The following is a 17,882-nucleotide window of genomic DNA, read 5'->3' as shown; positions in this document are numbered from 1 at the left end:
CTTCTTAGGTATATATTTTACTGCTATTATATGCATCTAGCAACTAAGTCAGACATTTGGAACAGAAATGTTTATCAATCATGAAATTATGCATGTGTCTATCAAAAAAGAAAATCTAAGGCAGGAGGGAAATGTTCTAAAATGACAATATTGAATTTTTAATTTGTTCCTACTTCTATCACATAGTGTCACTTTTCCAGATAGAGTATAACAGCAGCACTTCTGAAGTTTCACATCAAGGCTCCTAGAGACCAGTGAAGTTAACAGAAAGAAGAAAACACATTCCTGAGCTAGTATGAGCTGTTTTAAAAACAGCCTATTGGTATAGGGACTTCTATTTAAATAGATTGACAGTCTTCATTTTTAAAAGACATTGAGCAAAATGTGCTTTTTTTATTTTTTTTTTTTTTCCTTTCTGTTGTATTCACTAATTATATTAAATTGGTTTACTGATAGAAAACAAATGGCATGGCCAGAACACTGGAGGGAAAAGGGATTGCTGGTGACTCGCTTCAAAAAACTCGCTGTTATGTATCTGCACTGTGCTGTAGAGCAACAGACTTCACCTGTCTTTGGTGATAAACAAACTGAAACATTTCACCCAGGAAATGCAATTCAGCAAATTCATGTGCCTGGAATAATTGTTACATCGTAATATCTATTTTGTAGTTATACAGTGCTAGTTCTGCTCCTGTAAGGTACTTGGGATGTGAGATGGCCTGCAACACTGTGTAGTGATGTACGCCATTCACACTCTCCTGCGTACTCAGAAAGTACGCCAGAGAGAGTAATATCGGTGTCTGCTTCCAGCAACAGATGGATAGACACGATCAACATTGCTCTAGGTAGTTTGAATTGCTTCCTGACCATTCGTCATAGCAGTATGTTGTCTCTCTTAAGCACCTACAAGCAACCATAAACACGTCTTCCTTTCTGCACTTCTTTCAATATATTTATTTTTGTAGCAGAGAGGGGGAGATGGAAAATCCTCTGTGCAGTAGCCACAGAAGCTCATCTACCACTGAGCAGGCACATGGCCAACTGGATACATGGGCATATATGCAGACATCCGAAAGGACAGATGTATCAAATCAGATTTATGAGGTCAGTTTTCCCAGCCAATAAAGTCCAGATTGCTGTCTGCCCTGTTATAACCTTCCTGTGTTTAAATGGATGTGAAACAGATAATCCAGCCTTTGGCGGGAACAACACTGATAAAACACAAACATTATTTCTGTAGCCACATAAGATTATTTTTCCAATTCAGCAGAAAGTATTGGCTTGAAGATTGTTAAAGAGGTCACAGTATTTTTATACTGGTTGTGTGTGAATAAAAATTTTCTCAGTCCAAGGGGGAGGGACAGAGTATGCTTATTTAGTAGACTATAGCAGAAAGGAAATTTACATCTTACTGTAATGCAGCAATGGTAGGTATGTCCTGAGCAAACATATGTAAACGATACCTGCTCTTTAGAAAACACTGTAAATCAGCCCATGCTATTGTGAGCTTTTTGAGCAATATGGACAAAATGCCAATTACAGTTTCGTGAGCAAAGTGTATTTGAAGCGTAGATGAAAGAATCGTTTGTAGTCTATGCAGCTGCTGTACTCTCAGGTGGAAAGGATTCCATCTTGCTAGGTGTTTTGGGTTTTGTATGTGTGAAGATCTAGAAAGGACTGGGAGAGCACTGAACTCAAACGCCCTTGGCACAAAGAATGGTCCTGAGCCCTAGAACAGGCTGGTGTTTCCTCCAGGTGCGAGCCTGAAGGTTTCCACCGCATCGCCCTGCGACTGTGACAGCAGAGCACAGGACTATGTGATGTGTGATTCCTTGCAAGCGTGCTGCTGAAACATTAAGGGAAAATTGGGTGGCACAGGTCTAGCCACAGCACGTAGTGCTCGGCCAGGAAATGCCAGTTTCATGGAAAAATGGCACATGCGCGCAGATCCACACAGACTGCCTCTTGAAGGGCCAGTTGTAGCTGTTTGATTGTTCTATAGAATGGGACAATATTTTGCGAACTTTTCATCCTACCATTTCTAATGATAACTGAGCATGTTATTTTCCCATACCTATAAAATGAAATGCAAATGTCCCATTATGATGGTGCTGTATCGGTTATCTCCCGTATAGCCATCTGAAACATAAAGTTGCATTTTTTCCTTTATTTTCAGTGAAACAAAGCAGTTTTCCATTCTATAAAATTCTTTCTCTCAGCAAACAAGCCTAAATTCTTTCAATATTGTTGTTTGAATCTTTATTTACTTATCCTATGGGAAAAAATGCAAATTAAAATATGAACATTATATGCAAGACACTTCAAGAAGATACTGAAATTGAATAGTAAAAATAGCTTTCTGATGGGAATATATTAAATAACATTGAACATAAAGGCTCATTGGCAGTGTCAATTGCCAGCTGCAAAAACATACAGTATTAGGATGGGAAACATACGAGGAAGAAGCAGGCACTTGGGAAGAATACATTAGTAAAAATGCTATTTTTATTTAAAGGTCTATACAGTCAAAGTTCATCTTCCAGTGTTTTCTAAAGATTAGGATTTCAGTGACATTGAAACTTTTGGACCAAACACATTCCTGGAATCATATTGTCCTCACTAGAATTGAACGAGAAGAAACTAATGCATTATATTAAAACTTATTCTTGTTGCGGACTTCATAAGCTACTTTTTTTTCTCAGATTTTTGTTTTGCATTGTAAAACTGAAGAACGAAGTGATAACTAGTGCCCCTAGAAAGTGGCAGGTTATGTTGGTTGTTAAAGCCAGTAGGCCACACTGGAAACTATTGTAGGAAAGAAACTGCAAGGACAGATAATTCAGATTTTAAGTTTTACAAAGCTGACACTAAAGTGAAATGTTCACTATGGCACCATCACAGTCAAAATGCATCACTTTGCAAAACTGGACCTTACCCATTTCTGTTGTAGCTCATGCAGTGTGAAGAATGGATTTGGCTGACACTACAAACACTTTCAGAGACAAATTGTCTCATGCCTTCTTTTATCATGCTGGAGCTTGCGTCAGATTTGTGACAGATTCCTTACCTGAACTATCATTTTCCTTCACCTGCTGCAAAGGTCTCCAACACTTTTCTTTGGCAGAGTTTTCAGGTGTGACCTTCTCCAGTTTCTCTGAGAAGAGGCGGCTCCTGTAATATCTTCTGAGAGCTTTCTAGCAGTTAGAGTTCTTTTGTACTGAGATAGACACATGCTAAATTGAAGCATTTGTCTAACTTCTCAAACAGCTTTAGATTAAAATGTGTTTATATTAGAAATTAGGGCTCTGTGTGTATTTCTCAGGCTGTGCTCTACAGCAGGCACTTTCAGAAGACCATATTCTTTCAAGCTGCCATCTCTGAGTAAATCACTAGAATAGGAAGCTTTTTAAAGGGAGATGTGGTTCTGCGTAGTTTTCCCTCACAACAGGTAACCCCTTGTAAGTGTTTGCATCTTGTTACCTAATTGTCATCGTTTCAGAAAAGCTTCCATGAGCCTACATGTCAAAAGGGAGGCACTATTTACTCCTGCTCATTTCCTCACTTCCGAGGCTTTCAAGGACACTTCTCAATTTAGCATTGAGTGTATTTCAGCGAGGATGTTTGAAAACTAAAATAGTACCTTCACATTAGCTCCCAGCTAACAAAAAAGCAAGCAAGCTGTCGCTTCTTGCTTAAATGTTATCTTGACCCTAGGACAGAAGCCTCAACTTCTGTTGCCTTGGTCTGAGTTTGCCTGTCCTAGACAACTGTAGGTGTTGACTTAAAGATGCTGCACAAATAAGATTGCATTTGGTACCCTATCATGTGTTTGATGTCTTTTTTTGGGCTACTACTGATAACCTTTGGCCATTATGTAAGAGGTATTGCACTGATTTCTCCATTATTTTGTAATTTCTGTCAAAGTCATAGAGGTCTGTCAGCCTTCATCATCTATGTTGAGAGCACCGGATCTTGTCAGTACTTTGTTGGAGGATCTCCATGAAGCAGCATTGCTTATTCATTGGAGTTCAACTTCCTTTATAGGTCAGGCCTTTTTCCGTTTCTTTTCAGTCCTTTCATGCAGTAAGATGGCCATGTTTTTGGATGTAAGTGATTGCATACCACATTTTCAGGCTGTCCCTTGGAATTACTTCGCAACATGCTGACATAAGTTGATACATATAAAAAATCCCATATTAAGTTGGCATAATTAAAATAGCCACAAATTATCCCCACCCCACTCTGTTAAAGGCATAAAATGCTCTGCCGCAGCTTTTGGTTTGTGGATGCAAGTAACAAAACAAAAGGATCCAGATGTTTTATCTGCTCACATTCAAATGTCACACTTACACAATGGTAAAAAGGCTCTGAATGTAGCACGGATTGGTTGACACATACGGAACTGAGCACCTGTTCAAAGGCCTCCTGTTGCAAAGTGGATTTTGGAAGCTGAGGCTATTTGGTATGTAGTCAGAACCACACAAAATATTGCAGTTTTCAGACTTCAGGGTCCAGTTTTACCTCAGTGAAATAGATAGCATGACTGTCTTTGGACTTCATGGCAGGCAGGTGAGCTTCCAGTTCACTAGAAGGCAAACTCCGTTAAACTACAATACAATAACCTGTACTTAACAAATGTTTCATACTCCCACTGACAACCGTGGTTTGTACTGGCATAACGAGAAAGGAAATGCTAGTAACAGTCAATCTGTTTGGGCCCAGTAGTTTTAAGAAGGTTTTGTTCTCTGAATACTTCAGAGTCAGAACAGCTTTGCATTTACTTATGTGTGGACTAATACCGTGTCCCAGTAAAGGCTGGATGAAAATTTGGCAGTATTTTTTTTCCTAGTGATTTAGCAGACGTGATACTATAAACCTGCATGCATCTCCAGCACTCCAAATCTAGTCCAGCACACTGCTGTTTCTCTGAACACAAAGTTCAACAAGGCCAAGTGCAAGGTCCTGCAAGGTCGGGGCAATCCCAAGCGCAAATACAGGCTGGGTGGAGAATTGATTGAGAGCAGCCCTGAGAAGAAAGACTTGGGAGTGTTGGCTGATGAGAAGCTCAACATGACCTGGCAATGTGCGCTTGCAGTCCAGAAAGCCAACAGTATGCTGGGCTGCATCAAAAGAAGCGTGACCAGCAGGTCGAGGGAGGTGAGTCTCCGGCTCTACTCCGCTCTCGTGAGACCCCACCTGGAGTACTGTGTTCAGCTCTGGAGCTGAACGTAAGAAGGACATGGACCTGTTGGAGCAAGTGCAGAGGAGGGCCACGAAGATGATCAGGGGGCTGGAGCACCTCTCCTATGAAGACAGGCTGAGAGAGTTGGGGTTGTTCAGCCTGGACAAGAGAAGGCTCCGGGGACACCTTATAGCAGCCTTCCAGTACCTGAAAGGGGTCTACAAGAAAGCTGGAGAGGGGATTTTTACAAGGGCATGTAGTGATAGGACAAGGGGTGATGGCTTTAAACTGAAAGAAGGTAGATTTAGATTAGATATAAGGAAGAAATTCTTCACTGTGAGGGTGGTGAGGCACTGGAACAGGTTGTCCAGAGAAGTTGTGGATGCCCCATCCCTGGAAGCGTTCAAGGCCAGGTTGGATGGGGCTTTGAGCGAGCTGGTCTAGTGGAAGGTGTCCCTGCCCATGGCAGCGGGGGTGGAACTAGAGAGATCTTTAAGGGCCCTTCCAACCCAAACCATTCTATGATTCTATGATTTATCATGGTAGAAAGAGCAAGAGTTTAGAATGTGATGCAACAGTTTCATCCAGAGAAGTCAAAAATAGTTGTCTTGGCAAACTCTAGCTAGAGGCTGGGTTGCTGGCATCTTGAAAGAGAATGGGAAATAAATCTCATGCAGTTGGGAAAAGAATCAGTGACAGATTCTGTGTGAGAAGGTGCTTGCACCACAAAGTAAAAAGAGCTTCTGTCCTTTGTCTTGTGTGCCTGCAGTTACAGTTATTCCATTAATTTTTATGATGTAAATGTTAAGCGCATGGTGAAGATTACTTCAGAAGTCTGACCTTTTCCATTTTCTTACTTCCCTTCGTTTAGTTGAATGGGGGAGATAGTTATGGAATTGCCAGCAAACCCTGTGAGGACCAGATAACAATAAGGTGATAGGACACAAATGTCAGATTTCATCACATTTATCCCAGGACAGTCACCCAGATGCATTTATAGCAGATAATCTAAACACAAACATAATGTTCTAATCTCTGTCATGGTGACTCAGTAGCAGATGCTGAATGCATCCATTTTAACCTTAAGGCAAAGCATCAGCATCTGTTACACAGACGTTTAAGACAATGTTTTGAAGGTATTGCTTTTATTTTTATTACAGTTGCAATCACATTTCACAGTATTCAACTGTCCCTTGAAATTCTTAAAAGTGAGAACAGTAAGCAGCGTAATGGAGTAATTTCAGATGCAGTCAGAGCAATTAAGGAAGTTAAGGATAGCAAACCTGATGTATAGCATTCTCTGGTTTTCTTTGGGTGCTGTTTCCTGTAAAGAAGTCTGTTGTCTAGAGTATACCTGTGGCTCTTCAAAAATTATTAGACTGAAATGTAAATATGTGGTTATGTATCACAGGTTGCTGGAGTGTATTTCTTTTTCACCTTTTTATTGTGGGTGAAGTGGTTCTGCAGCCCTCCAGACACAGCAACTGTGGATTTTCATTCCTGTTTCTGGATACTCTGAAGTTATGCTTCTTATTTGCATATGCTGTTTAATGAAGGAAATTCTGCAGTGTCTTCCACTTAGAAGAAAAAAAAAAAGGATGTTTAAAGTCTGCACTCGTCCTTACAGGCAAGAAAAAACAAATTACGGAGTGACATTTCTGAGGAGTTAATATCCTGAGGAACATTGACTTTCCTGTTACAAAATGAAACTGCAGTGTAGCAGATCACCAGGTTCAACTTTTGATAGACTGGTATATTTTAGCCATCTAGCATTAGCAAATAATTCCCTATAGTCATTCCCTTGGGGGAAAAAAAAAAAAAATATCACTGACTGCCACCAGGAGATGAGAACAAATTCCATATAGTTCCTGAAACGTTGCCAGCTGATCAAGCAATGTAACGTTTATTCTCAGATAGTTTCATGTTTCACCTTTATTGCTCACTTGATTGTTTTCAAATTTTAGGCTTTAAATATGCCAGGATGTTAACCTGTAGTCTCAGGGGATTAATGCCAGATAATAAGTTCTCCAAAGAGGGGTAAAGAAACCCAAACTTCTGTCTTGGGGGAGGCATGACTCCATGACACAAAAAAGAAACTGAATGTTAATTCAAATACCAAACAAAACCATGGCAGAAAGTTCTCAGACCGAGACTCCCAGAGGACATGGACACATAACTACAAAATAAATACTAAGGAATCTTGGATATAAGGAAGTTCTATAAAAATTTAATGCTGCCAAAAATATCACCTCCCGTCCAGCCCAGATAACAGGTGGCATTTGTATGTGGTCTTTCATATTCAAAAGACTTTACATAAAGAGCAAGATTCAAAGTTCAGAAAAATCAGAGGGCTAAGTTTGGTCACCTAATTTTAAAATAGCGATGTGGAAAACCCTCCGCGTATCTACTGCACTACCATCAGCTGTCATCTTAATCTTTCATTTTAAAGTTAATTAAGTCCCTAGAGACGCAGCAATCTTGGAAAGGCTTGGCTGTTTAATACATAGAGCCATGAGGATGATCTTAAAGGTCTTTTCCAACCTAAATGATTCTATTCTATGAATCTATAGAATTCTATTCTATGAATCTATGAATTCTGTGCCTTCCCTGAGCTTCTCAGTAGGTAAATGGGATCAGATTCTAGAAATGTGGCGATCACCTCTCGCAATCCCAAAAGGATTGCATCCAGCAGGTGTTCTCAGAATACAATTAACGCTGGCCTGCAGGTTAGAGGTCCTTAGAAACAATGCGGTGGGCTTGGCTTTGCTCTGCTCTGCACTAGTGCCCACTCCTAACGTAACAGGTTGGCAGTTAGAACACTCTCTCAGAAGATGAGAGATGTGGGTTATTAGTTTTTTTACAGGAAGAAGAAATTCACCTTGTGCCTCCTGCTTCCTGCAATAAAAACTGAGTGCAGTACGCTGTAGTGTGAGCAGTTGCATTCACTGCCACCGTTCCAATGAATGGGGGCTACAGAGAATTTTTAGAACGAGGTTGCAGGTGCCTACTATTGAGAGAGTGGTTCCAGGCTGTGAATCCTACATGTTTCCTTACTGACTTGAGTAAAATACCCAGTTGTTCCCAGTGAGCTGTAAGATTTCAGATATGCTCTAGCCTCATTGCCACTTTTTGGGTAGTCTTTGCTGGTCAGACTGAGCCAGTTAAACTTCCCTCCACATGGCACGATGGTTGCTCTGGAGTGCCTTGTTCCCTGCGTGTTGTGGTACATTTAATCTTAGCAAATGGTTCTGAATTCCACAGTTGAGATGAACCACGCAAAACTTAGGTGTTTCAGTCATTGATTTAAAATTGTCTGGAAAGAGTTGAAGTGAAGACACATAGAATTCAGTACAACTATGATTATTTACATCAGCTGAGAGAGGAACTTCCCTGGAAATTATTGGCAACACTGGTAAATTTTGGTGTCACTATTTTTTGTGAATTTAGTTGTTTAATGATTTAACTTCCTTACAAAAATACATGTAAAATTATAACACAGAATTAAAGTTGATAATCTTTATGTAATATGTTTTCCTCGCAAAATGTAAGAGCAGAGAAAACGGAGGAGCTCCACAATTCCTCTTCATTTTCCTTTCCCGTTGTTCTCCTCTGTTCCCCTTGCCCTTCCCCTTTCTGCCACAGTATGTGAACTACAGCTGTAGGCTGTGGAGGAATACAAGTGTCTTTCTCTGAGGAGAAACCATTAGTTTCCACTTACTGACAAAGCATAATTCAGAGACTTTGTGCAATCTGCAGATTTATGAATCAGCTGTAAAACCAGTTCTCTTCAGTAAAAATTATTCCTCAGTCTCTCTGACTATAAGCAGGAAATTTACAGTTTGTTTTAGCTAGTGACAGAAGCAATCTTCTGCTAAAGCATGTTGTTTCTTCTTGCTTTTAGGGGACTTTCAAGCAAAATTTCAGTTGTCCTTAGTGTCATGTCTCCATGAACTGAACTTATTCTGGTGACAGGTAAACTGTAACTGCATAGCTATAAATATTTAATGCTGCTATATGAACTATAACTACATACAGTGATACATGTCTCTCTTGCTAAAGTGTTTAATTACATAAGTTCTGTAAGTAATGTAACTTACAAATTAAAACTACAACAAATTTTGGTTGAGTGAACAGTCCCTAGTTATACTTCTCTTCGGTGTACTTGAATTCTGCGTTTGCAGTACGCTGAGGCTATCCTTCCATAGAAGCCTTTAGCACTGAAGACGGAGCTGCAGAGGATGGAATAAGCTACCTTGTTACCTTGCTTGTTTGGAGTAAAAGTCATGTAGTTATTGCTGAACAATTGATGTGCAAAACATGAAATTACTACTCTACCCGTAATTGGTTTAGTGGTGGACTTGGTAGTATTAGGTTAGTGGTTGGACTGGATGATCTTAAAGGTCTTTTCCAACCTAAACTATTCTCTGATTCTATGATTCTAAAATCCTGTTTATGCTGAAGCCTGGTAATAGGAAATGCACTTAAATGGAATCAAATAAAAACATTATAAAATCTTCTAGTCTGAAATTATATCAAAATCATAGTGATATATTTCAGAAACCACATTTCAGTGCTGAAACTGCTAGGCTGTCATGGTCTATGAGAGTAGAGTCCTTATACATTGAAATGAATGGTTTAGAAGGTAGGCAACAAGACGTGATGAAGCAGTCGATTTCCAGGAAGTCCTGCAGGGGTCTTGAACCCAGGCTCATCAGCATTCGTAAGTGATTGGGAACAGGAAAATAACAAGAAGACTCTGTTTTCATGATAAGCCCTAGTCTTCAGTCTCCCTGAGGAATTACAGGAGTATGTTGTTACATTATGTGTCAAATGAAAAGATAAAGGTCAATATAGGTAATGTGAAGTGATGGACCAGGATAAAAAAAACTCCTCAAAAACCTGATTTTACATTTATAGCAATCGGCTCTGAGCTATTAAAAATCAGGAAAAATACTTGTAATAGTCATTGGAGGTTTTTGCTTTTAATTAGTCTGTAACAGTGAAAAAAAGCAAGGTGAGTTGCAGAATAAATTCTGTCACTGTAAAAATTCCCCATGCACACATGTGCAGTTCTCATTCCACTGGTTCAGAAGGAAGATAGTAGAACTGGAAAAGGTTTAAAGAAAGAAGGGTGAGAAGGACAATGAATAGCATGCAGTTATTTTTCATGCAGAAGCAGCCTAATAAATTGAACACTTTAGTCTAGAAAGGAGTAAAATAATGGGGGAAAAGGGAGAGATCTGATCGAATTCTGTTAAGTCATGAGAGACATAGCAAAGGTAATGCTAGTGTGCTTTCTACAACATGAGAAGTAGGGGGCAACAAAAGCCACTCTCAGAGTAAAGAGAAGATGACTGTTCTTCCCGTTGCTGTAGAATGTTGTGAACATGGGAAATTTGTACGGGTTCAAGGGAAAATGAACACATTCCTGGAAAGGAAATCCAGGGAGGACCAATGCTGTCTTCTGATTTCGGAAACCTCTAAAATGCAAGTTTCTGGAGGGTGAGAGAATATTCTGGAGCCCTTTAATACATGTATGTCCTAATCTTGCACACTTCCATGGTTCTTTAGACATTACTGTAGGAAGCAAGATATTTAGGTAAACAGATGTTTGGTCAGATTCACTACTTATGTGAAGGCACTTTGTGTTGGAGGGAAGTTAAATATTTGTTACATTTGCTTGCCACAGTGCAGTATGGAATTTATTGAAAAGGAAGTCCAATTATGAATTTTGTCACTTTCACATTGAACAAGACAGTTGAAAGTGGACATCTTTCCATTCAAGTTTTTTGCCTTTCGCCTTCACAGCGGGTTGAGTGGAGGAGGGAAACCCTGCTTTTGTGTTGCTTATTTACATGCAGCTTTCATACTATTCAGCTCTGGACAAACAGTGCACCGGCACTTAAAGGTGTGAGCAGAGAGCAGTTGGCTACCTGAGATACCTATGACTGTCAGTGTAAGCACAAGAAAGAGTAAAAGGGTACAGAAAAACAGTGGATACTTACTGTAGTACAAGGATTTCTAAGAGTGAGAGAGTAATTTTTACATACTGTTATATTTCTGGTGATTACATATATGTAATATATAACATATAATGTAATTACATTATCTATTATACCTAATACAATACATAGTATATATAATTTTATACATACTTTTGGGCGACGCTGTTAGTCATATGATTTAGTTTTAGGTAGTCCCGCACAGAGCAGGGAGTTGGACTCGATGATCCTTATGGATCCCTTCCAATTTGAGGTATTCTATGATTATTTAAGGAAAAATATTGTGACTTGTATGCAGTCCCAGCCCAGAGCAAGCTCATGTTAACGGCTTGCGCTGTACTCTCATCAGATCTTTTTGAGACCAGGCTTTTCCCTCCTGGGGTGAGAGCCCACTGAGCAGAGCATGCATACTGTGGCTTTCGTTGTGTGTCTTCACACATTCATGCAGTAAAGTCTATTATAATTTCAGACCTCCATGCACATAATGTAGCTTCCCCCAGGAGCCAGTGGGACAGTGACTTGTTAAGGCCCCTTCCAATACAAGCACCAGGTGGGTCTAGCAGCACCAGCAGGAAGTACTTCTGAAACAGAGGAGATGCTCACGGTGCGGAGGCTGGAGCTGGGCTGCTGAAAGAACAGTAGCATACCTGTGTTTCTGGGACAGCAGTTTCCAAACCTTCCATGAATTTTGTGCCGAGAGTACATTTCACCCATTCAAAACACACCTGGAGCTCTGTGCTAGCAGCTGCTTCCCCTCTTGCTGATGCAGGCATCAGTGGCTCACTAGGTGGTGCAAAATCTCTCTAAACTTCACATCCTCCCTCTGCAGAACCTGTGACAGGAATTAGAAGTGGTCATAAAAATTGGATAGACAAACTGTTTCATAGGTTTCACTTTAAAAAGGCTAATCATAACCCGACAACTAGTGAATTGAACTTAAAAAAAAAAAAGTGTACTGCAGTTGATTATTTTTAATATCTGATTTTTAGTTTATTGGAAAATTCTACACATGTATCAATTTGACCTTGAACTGTGGTGACTTAGATAAAAATGAGACTATACTAACCAGGAGTTTTTTCTAAGACATGATGTGGTTATCATTAGCCTTCAAAAAGCTTTACATAACAGCCATAAATCAAAAAATTTTTTGAGAAAAGACACCATTAATGAAATGCCATGCACATTTGTATGAACGGTAAGGATGAGAGGATCTGAACACTTGTTAAGTGCTGGGGTTACTCAGTTTAAACCTGTTTACACACACACATGCTTCATAGATGCATGGATCACCAGGAAAGTGATTGGCACTGGTTCGACACCAGCACAGCTCCCTCTGAACACCGAATGCCTAAGCGTGAAGGCTAGGGCTCTGCTGACGAGGCAGCGTTAGACTCTCTCTGCATGTCTGGGCATTTACACGCTGCTGTGGGAAACCCTTATTGAGTGACATACATTTTTTTAACTCACTTTTTTCTTTCTGGTTTCCATGCCTCATTGGACTGACGAGTGGCTTGGTGGAAGAAAGAGAGAGTGTCCCTGGAGAAGATTTCTAATTTTGCTCCCTGGGTGAGCAGAAACTTTTACAGAGCAGGCTGCAGACTGATGCTGGTGGAGGAGGGCTGGGAAAGGTCAAGGACCCCTAAATCTTGGCTCTCTTTTCAGCAACTTTGATGGTAAAGCCCCATAGACATTCTCCTAGGCTCTCTGCTTAAGACGAGAGACAGATCATTTCCCCCTCTAGATTTATAAGACTGTTTAAGGTTATGGCATCCTTAGGACCCATGAGGCAGCCAGGGTCTATGGAAATAGCTGGGAAAACTGCAAACGCAGAAAATGAATGAATGCTGCCGGTTTTGTAAAAGCAATGGCAGTTTCAACTGCTCTCACCAAGCCGCTTAGGCAGAAGACACACCTGCTTGCTGCAGGCATAAGCTTGAACAATCTATACTTAGAAGGCAAAATCCTGGAAAGTTTGTTTCTCTGACTCCAAACCATTCCAGCTTTACTGTTTTATTTTTAAAAATAATATGGTCCTTTTTGAGGCACACATAAATATAGTGATGCTCCTTCTCTATCTCATACATAATACCAGCAAACTAGCTGTCAGACTGCTTAAATGAATGCTATATGTAGCAGTAGCTTTATTAAATTCTTCCATCTTGTTTTTAAATAAATGACAAAATGTTGTGGTTTTGGGAAATGAAAGCATTCACAGCAGTGGGTTTTTTCCTTAAATTAGTGGGATGAAGCATTTAATTTGAAAGATTACCTCTTCTGACCATTGTAGGAGAGTTTATATGAATAGAGCATTTCATTTTAAAGTAGAAAATCTAAATCGTGTAGGTAATGTCATCTATTTTCATACTCTGTTTAGTCGGTCTTGCAGGCTACCAAAGTACATTTTCTCGAATGTTGAACTTTGTCAGTTTTCTTTTATACCAGAGACAGATGAGGGGAAACATAAGATATCTGCTAGGAAATCTTTTTATGTTTTTGTGCCCCTCTCCCCTGACACACACTCAGGCAGGGTGCCTGTGATAGCAGAGGATGCAGGAACCCCAGGAAGGCCTTATTTGCAATGCAAGGTTAAAACACACCAAGTTTAACTTAATATTCCAGTGGTTTTTTTATGGAAAGTGGGAACAGATGGAATAGACAAAGGGATAGTAATCATATGTCTAACGCTAACCGGGGGGGAGAGGAGGAGGGGGGCAGCTATTCCCACATTGGTGTTTGCCTTTTCTTCTTGAAGATGTTCATGCAGTTCAACATTTGTTTTAAAAAACTCAGTGAGTGCATTCATATCTCTTGGCTGCTGGCCTGACAAAGAATTACACATGGGTGTCCTTGCAGAAGGGTGATTATCTTGCATGGTACCGGTAATGGCACTAAAAGAGGCTTTCTTAGTCTGAAGCCAAATCTTAGCTTAAAGCAGGAAAAGGAAACAGAAGTAACTGACTATGGTAAGAGTGAGCAAAAGTCTGATTAATCAGAAAACAATATTATTTTTGTCTAAGACTTCTTCATATTAGACAGGAAATTTGGTAGTGCCTTTCTTGGTAATTACAAGGAAAAGGTGACAGGAAGCACTATTCTGCACAAGTCTCTGCTGACACTGAAATATGTTAAAAAAGCTTATGTCAAGAACAGTAATACCAAAAAATGTCTGTAATCAACACTCAGTGAATGAATTATAGTAGCACATAAATAGTGTGTCTGAATGACAAAAATTCCTAGTTTTTCTTATTGAAGGAAATATTTTTTGGCACATGCAAGGTATGTATCATAAATAAATGTTTTTGAAAAAATACATATATAGCTACAGTATTATACTAAATTATTTTTCTTAAGCCATCATATTGAATTGCATTATTTCTGGGTCTGTTAGTGTCTGGGCTCAGGTTTTGTTGCAGAAGATTGCTTTTTCTTTCACCGCCAGCTTATACAGTTCATCCTTGTCAGTAAGGCTTTTTCCACATCTAGAATATTTCCTGAGAATAATTCACTTCCTTTGTACCATGTGAGTACCGGCACACCAATCAGACAGCTGGATTTTCTCTCTTCTCAACTGCAAGGAAATTAGTTTTAAGAATTCTTCGTCTAAACCAGTTCAGCACGCAATGTAATTCTTTTATATTTGTATTGATTCATTAATTACTAAGATCAAACTTATAAATTAACCAAAGCCAAGACTTCCATCCCTCTTTTACTGTCTATTTTCATTTTTTTCTTAACTGTGTCATATCACACATCCTATTGCTGCTCAGCATTTATATGTATTTGGACTTAATCTGACCAGAAGTTGTTTGATTTGACAGATTCTGTATTTGCAACATCAAAATATGTTGCTATGGAAAAAGTTACAAGTTCTAATTAAAAATGCGGAGGTCACAAGTTTCCCAGAACCAGTAGGGCATAGATCCTAGGAGAAAAGAATCACAACATAAAAAATCCAGAGATACGTCAATCTGCAACTTTCCAGATCTGAAAGGAGAACAGGAAGCATTCAGAAAAAAACACGAGGCTGAAATTTTGATTAAGCCCCCTTGCATTCATTCAGATGCTGCATGTCTCCCATCCCACTGGCACAAGTTGCTTCTGGAATTCACGCAAAGCACTAATATTTGAAATGTCATCCTAATACAACATAAAAAAAGGAGAGATAGAAATTAGATGGAAATGAGTAAAGAGAGAAATTAGACCTGTCTGGTCATCCTTTCAAATGAAATGCCAATACTGAAATAATCTCCATGTAATGGAGTTGAGTGTTTTGTCAACTACGTTGTTTCCATCACTTCCATTGAAAGTTTGTCCATGTTCAGCTGTCTCATTGATTTCTCTTCAATACCTCTTTAGTTGTTTAACTGTTTACAGTTTCCCCTTTTATGAATTTTTATTTGTAAACAATTACTGTGTCTTTCCACTCCTTTTGCTGCAGTTTAGCCAGACTACAAGAGTCATCAGTACAAGCGCAGGCTTGAGTTACAGCTGCCTGAGCTGTCCACACCTGTGACAAGATGTGCTCACACAATATCTTAATCAGGGCACAGGATTTAAGAGCAGCTCAGCTGTAATGAACTCCCGCTCAATACCACACTGATATGAACACACCTGTTCTGTGCTATGGTGGAGATTTCTGCAGTAGTGTGTTACATGACATAGTCAAGACATAACCATTTTTGCTCAAAATGTGTTTAGCTTCTAATCTTTTTACAGTGTTGGACCCCTCAGTGCTTCCACTGCAGTCATTCTTTTTTTTTTAAAAGACAAATGCTGTATAATTGTTTTCTAAGTTTGTGCTCTCTGCCCTCCAGTAGTAGGGCAAAGCAGTTTGTCTCTTTGAACTCGGTTCTGCAATTCCAAAGCAGTGATGTGCTGCTACTACAGCACAGTGCCAAATTATCTCCAGTTTTCTCTCAGGATAGCTGTTAAGTATAGTTCCATTTTATGGAGATGGGAAGCATGCAGTCTGATGGGTCCTGCTCACCCAATTACTATTCTAGATACAAAAGAAATTAAATGTCATTTCACTGATGACTGAGCTTGCCAAAGTACAAAATGTCTGTGAGCACAGCACTTTGTTCTCCAGCAAGAAGTTGCCGTTTAACAGCAGGTCTCATTATGCACATGTGCAGTTTTTTGTAATCAGCCAAGACTCAGCCTGAGATTCACATGGCCAGTAGAGATCATTCTTGTGACTGAAGGACAATCAGAAATGTTTCTTGTAGGTAAGCAGACAATTGTTTTTATATATGTTTTGATAAACCATATGTGAACTTTTGCTCAAGGTTTCAGTTATCTGCTAAAGATCTTACAAAAGGTACAGCATGAGACTCATGAGGTAGACTTACCATCCCAATTTAATGCATGTATGCATACGGGATTTTTTTTTTTTTCTCAGTTTCTACGAGCATTCTATACTTGTTTTACTGCCAATGTTATATATAGCTCACTATCAGGACTGTGGCCTCAGGCTACATCCCTTAAACTGAGGGGATAGACAGTCAAGTGGAACACCAGAACATGAAACTGACTGTTGTTAGCACAGCCCTTTTTTCATAACTACAGAAACTGGCATTGGGGTTATGTATTTCAAAGCCTATATGCATCATTTTAGTCTAATAGAAAATGCCATAATTGATATATCAACAATAGATATCTCCCCCCCCCCCTCTTAATAGGTTTTAAACTACCATATCTAATTAGGATGAGGGCTAGATGCCTTCATGAGGGCTTACAAATACTGATCTATAGTTTTATGAATGTAGAAAATGTCATTCTTCTGTATTTAATGAGTTGTGTTTATATTTTTGAAGTCTGTGAACTGAGCTAATTACCGTGAAAAATTCTAGGCAGCTGCCTTGAAACTGTTTTACCAGCTATTTCCTTTTACCATTCTTTGTTTTTTAATAAGGCAAGAAGTTTTCAGATAGTTACAGAATATATTCAGGATCAGGATCCACAGTTAATGTCTTTTCTATTGAACTGAAGCAATGTCAGATCTTAACTTTCTTGCTTTAATTCTAAGCCACACTAGATGGAAGACTGTGTGAATTCAGAGGGCAGTTTAGAGGGCAACCATGCTTCTGAGAAGGCACAAACTTTACACTTCACGCATTTCTACATTAATCATTTACTTTATGCTTTTGAGTAAGTGTATGAATTAAGCTCATAATTTAAAAATCCTTCCTGTATAATATAGTGAGACTGAAAATAATAATTTTCTCATTTTTGTGTGCAGATAGTACAGCTCTGTTTTCTATCATAAAGCAAAAAACCGCAACATACTACAGTCACTTTACATAAGCGTGGTATTTCCATTTTCCCATGCTAATTGTGGAGGTATTTTTATTGCTATCTGTCTTTCCTCTGAATTTATCTTTTTTTTAAAAAAAAAAGCAAGATACTCTGAAAGAGCAGTATCCTGAAGGGAAGCTGTGAAGATCTTTCCTTGAGTGGAGCCTTCTGAAAAATTTCTCAGCCCTGAAGATTTCTAAAAGGCAAGAAGCTGGAGTAAAACTGTTGTAGAGAGCTTCAAATAACAGGATAGGCTCCATAAACTGATTTTGTACTAAAAATTCTGATTCAGAGTGTTGCTAAGTGCAAACAGAAGTATTTCTCTGTTAGTTGCCAAACAAGCGGAAGACCTTCTGAGTTTCTTCTCACCATTTGGAATTCTAAAAGGGGGTGGAGGGGTG

At 39.3% G+C, this 17,882-nt stretch overlaps 1 long non-coding RNA gene across 1 annotated transcript in view; it reads left to right on the top strand.

Moving 5' to 3' along the window:
- The window catches only part of LOC142595100 (uncharacterized), a 70,942-nt gene that overhangs the window by 31,039 nt on the left and 22,021 nt on the right, over positions 1-17,882 (top strand). Inside the window, exon 2 of the long non-coding RNA XR_012831711.1 lies at positions 9,084-9,154. This is a non-coding gene — a long non-coding RNA (uncharacterized LOC142595100). The remainder of the gene's footprint in view (positions 1-9,083; positions 9,155-17,882) is intronic.

Source organism: Pelecanus crispus, chromosome 17 (assembly GCF_030463565.1).
Source record: "Pelecanus crispus isolate bPelCri1 chromosome 17, bPelCri1.pri, whole genome shotgun sequence".
Lineage (NCBI taxonomy): Eukaryota > Metazoa > Chordata > Aves > Pelecaniformes > Pelecanidae > Pelecanus > Pelecanus crispus.
The sequence above is the reverse complement of the archived record's forward strand: the minus strand, read 5'-3'. Positions and strand labels throughout refer to the sequence as shown.